We start from the raw sequence: 4544 nt of genomic DNA, 5'->3' as shown, positions 1-4544 counted from the left end.
CTTTAAGAAACTAAACATTGAAATAACAGTTCTAATTTTATTATGTTCATTTTTAAAATATTTTTTTTCAACTGCCAATAGTTTTCTATGCAATTAATATTTGGTTATTTAGATATCATTTAAGAAAATGAACACTGAAATAAAAGTTCTAATTTTATTATGTTCATTTTTAAAACATTTTTTTTTTCAACTGAGCAATAGTTTTGTGTGCAATTAATGTTTGGTGATTCTAAAACAGTAATCCAATCCCGATTCTAAACACTTATCATAATTTTGAAGAAAATAACATTTTTATAATACGAATAAGGATAATTAAATATAGAGACAAAGATGTTAAATTACTGAAATATTAATGTCACAATATGTATAACTAGTTCTATACCCGTCCGGTGGACGGGATTTTATTTTGATATCATAATGACAGATGTTTTTTTTTTATTCTAAACATATTTAGATCAAGTGATCATGATGAAAAAAAGTTAAATGTATGTAAATACCCCTAATTCATGTCATCGTAAAATTATATTAATTGTTTTGGGATGAAAACGAAAATCGTTTGTCTAAATAACAAAGAAAAAGTAAGTGTTTTATACTCATAAATAAATAAAGTTTTGGTATTCCGATCACAAAAGTATGAAGAAAAAAAAAACTTGCCAAAGCTTGTTTCAACACTTTTAACAGTTCATTGCATGTTTATAAATATATACAAAATACACCTTTAGTTATTACTACTTGAAATGATTTGAAATATAAAAAATACATTTTTAGTTATTACAACTACTTGGATATGATTTGAAAGACTGCTATCCAAATTCATGTAAATATATTAAAGCCGTATAAAAAGAGGAATTTATTCTACCATTAAACTCACAGAATATGCAAATTTCTCAGTGGAAGCTATGGAGGGCAGTCCTATAATTTTGCGAAATTCAAAAATCGACATGTACAAAGGGTTAATGAGACTTGCGGTTGACAAATGGGATCGTGTTGAAGTAACAGAACCAGCTGATTTTTCTATTAAGAAAGGCAACAATTTGTCACTTATCGAGTTTGAACTCATGACAGTTGAAGAGACAAAGCAAAAAGAAAAAAACAATACAACAGAAAGGCCCCAAAACTAACTGACAACAAAGCCTAGCCAAAATCGAGCCCACTGAAGCTGCCCAGTTAGTCGACCTGATACTTCCGATTCTGAGCATTTTAGTCGCCCACCAGGACTCTTTTATCTCATCCACCACTGCAGAGGTCATTTTATAATTCCGGTTGAACACCCTCTCATTGCGGCTGTTCTAAATCCTCCGTCGGATTAGAAGGAAGATTGCGTGTATGACCCACCTTCGTTCCCTGCCATATCCAGACTCAAACGACTATACTTAATCATCTGGTCGACCAAAGTAGATGCATCCGGGACCGGGATCTTCACCCACACACATACCGTCCACCACACATATCCCAAAATACCCTTCAGTTTGCCTTCTCATTACTCCCTAAATTACAACAAAAATGCACTCCAAAGTTAATTTAGAACATTGGCAGAGTTAGTAGAAAAAAAAAATTAATAATATACAGCAAATTAATATATATGATGGCAGCCTTGACCTGCTCATAAGTAGCCGCCTTCTCAATTCTCACGGTTAAGTCCACAAATGAGACATCCACGGTTGGTACACCGAAAGCCATTCCAGTCAATTTGCCATTGAGCGGCAGTGAGGCATTCTAAGGGTGAGATCGAATGCAAAATAACACTAAAACTCGGTCACACTTGTTAGCGGGACAGTCACACTAAAACTCATGAATATTAGATATGGGGGTTACCTTAATAGCCAGGCGAGACACTATCGAAAGACATACTCTACTGCTGATGCATTCTACATATGCTCAAATTGTGTACAAGCGTACAAGTTATTAGTAGAAAAGAGGCAATTAACCGTAAAAAAATAAAACAAAGAGAATTTAAACAATTGCTCCATTTGAACATATCTAACATTTCATCAGACACCTAGAACACATCACATCAAATACAAAAATTATTAAATAACCATATTAAAACATGGCAATCCTTTATTTCAATTGCAAATTAAAACATGCAGAACAAAAAAAGATCAAATCTTGGTGAAAATTTAGTAATGGACTTGTACTTCTTTATGTATCTTTGAAGAATCTCAAAAGCCCACTTGGATTGTAAATCTTCTAACTGGTTCAACATGGCAACTTAAAAAAATTTCATACGAAACAAATATACAAAATTTAAACTCATAAAAAAACGAACCTAGATAAGAGCTTTTGGACAACGTGTATGAAGGGCTTCCATCAATTCGTCCACTATGGAGATGTATTCTTCTCCTTCCAACCTTCGTTCTTTTAGTCCGAAATCTGTTAAAGTAAATAACATTAAACGATATTGTGGTGTAGCCTATATATCATTTTCATTTTCTCTTTTAGACTTCTCATGTAACGGAGATAACTTTCTCAGCCAAAAAAGTTTATGTGGTTCAGTAGAAACAAACACAGATTATAAGCGAAAATAATGGTTAAAAGATGAGTGAGTACTTGTAGATTGATGAATAGTGGTCTATCTTTATATGATGAACAGAACCTGAGGGCACAAAAACACATATTATAAGCAAGATGGAAGGTCTTAGACATAAGTATTAACAACACAACACCCAACAATGAAGAATTCATAGATACCCAGTGAATAAAACAAAAAAAAATAGTAGAATAAACATATATATATCGTTGATTTTCAAGAACAATAGAACAGTTTGGTTGCTACACAACTCAGATTATAAAATGTCGGATGTGCGCGTTAATTAACATATACCTTTAAACCAAAAGTGCTCATGTTAATGTAAAGCATAAAACTGATTAAAGATGCAATAAAAATATAAGTTACAAATAATCAAATGTTAGTGGTATTAAGAAACAACACTAAAATCAATAGTGAAAAAGAATCATAAAATTTAAATAGAATTATACCTTAATGGCTTAATGTTCCAAATTGAAAACAAATTGCTTGATACGTGAAGTGAAGTTCTTCGCCTATTTTCTCTAATTCACGAGAACAGAAACTGTTTGCAGACTATAAAGCTTTTCCCGGTTCATAAAAACTTAAACCCAGAAACTCATCACCTGTTACGCTTCAATTTCGCCCTTCAATTACAGCATCCAAAGGATTTTTTACACGAATCTGTGCTCAATAGACCCGGGAGGGATGAGGGGCAACCGAAAAACCAAAGTCGGCAGTGATGAAAAGGGCATCGAACATACCACCAGTTCGTCGTATTACTACCAGCCAAGTACAACACAGCCCTGTTTGAATCTCCTCGTTTTACTGTAGATTTTGATGAAAAAACTCTAAAAACTTTCGATGTTGTTCATACCGATCTGCAAATAACCAAAAGAAAACCTAGTTAATTCCTCTTATTTCAAAGAATTCCGGAAGAAAACAATCGTTATTAACAGAGGATTCGAATATATAGCGGATGGTTAATTGGGGATAATGATAACCGTATGAAACTCCGGCATCGCTTTATACTCATCCTTCTATTTTTCTTCAGAAGCATAGAAATTACCGATTTAAACCAGTGAATCGTATTTATGCTGGAGTCTGGGAGAAGAGAGGAAGAAGAACGCAAGAAAAGGTTTCATACCTAGTTTTATACCCACTCTTTTAACAACTGCATTCTTGTACAAACCCAAAAACCGTCTTCAACTGCAGCTAAATTACGGGAAGTGGACAACATGGAGCGTCGTCTAAAACCAACGCGAACTGAATCCCCGGAAGATAGGAAACCCTTAACTGCTGCAAACGGCCTTCTTTGGTCAAAATTAACCAAAAAAAACCTCTCCTTCTAGAAGGTTTTTCCTAATTATAACGGCTAGGATTTAATCTCATTTTCATCCAATGGCTCATATTGCACAATGTTCCCATTGACTTTAATGGGAACATAAGAATATATAATTAGGGCTGTAAACGAACCGAACGAACACGAACAAGGCCTTGTTCGTGTTCGTTCGTTAAGGAAATAAATGTGTTCACGAATGGTTCACGAACACTTACCGAACGAGATTTTATGTTCGTGTTCGTTCATTAAGGAAATGAGCGTGTTCGCGAACGGTTCACGAACACAAACGAACACAAATAAATTTGGCGAACGCGACAAAGGATAAAGATAGATGGCCAGAGAGTAGCACTCAAACTTTAATCCCTTATTGTGGAATGGAGGTCGATCGTATTCGCCGATGTAAATAATGAGAAATGAAAGGGAAATGATGCATAAACAAGGTGAAAGTGGGTTTCCTAGTTTAATTGTAAGGGCAATAAAATAAATAAAAGTTTAATAATATAAAAAGTACAAATAAAATATAAGAAAGTACAAATATCTTCAATTAAAACACAAACATATGAACATAAACGAACGCAAATCAACGAATGTTCACGAACATGTTCACGAACACCTTACCGAACGTTCACGAACACATTCGAATGAACGAGACCTCTGTTCATGTTCGTTCATTTAACTAATCGAACGAAATTTCTT

At 33.9% G+C, this 4544-nt stretch overlaps 1 long non-coding RNA gene across 7 annotated transcripts; it reads right to left on the bottom strand.

The window, feature by feature from the left end:
- Window positions 1-987: 987 nt before the first annotated feature.
- LOC110891084 lies at window positions 988-3949 on the bottom strand. 7 transcript variants are annotated; one of them, XR_002564997.2, is made up of 7 exons: window positions 3576-3949; window positions 2980-3387; window positions 2551-2596; window positions 2270-2373; window positions 1816-2194; window positions 1600-1716; window positions 988-1487 (listed from the first exon to the last, which is right to left on the bottom strand). It is a non-coding gene; the product is annotated as an uncharacterized LOC110891084 (long non-coding RNA). The 7 variants fall into 7 exon arrangements; XR_002564999.2 differs by having other exon boundaries at window positions 1600-1745; window positions 3654-3949; XR_002564996.2 differs by having other exon boundaries at window positions 1816-2190; window positions 3654-3947.
- Window positions 3950-4544: the final 595 nt, after the last annotated feature.

Source organism: Helianthus annuus, chromosome 11 (assembly GCF_002127325.2).
Source record: "Helianthus annuus cultivar XRQ/B chromosome 11, HanXRQr2.0-SUNRISE, whole genome shotgun sequence".
Classification (NCBI taxonomy): Eukaryota; Viridiplantae; Streptophyta; class Magnoliopsida; order Asterales; family Asteraceae; genus Helianthus; species Helianthus annuus.
The sequence above is the reverse complement of the archived record's forward strand: the minus strand, read 5'-3'. Positions and strand labels throughout refer to the sequence as shown.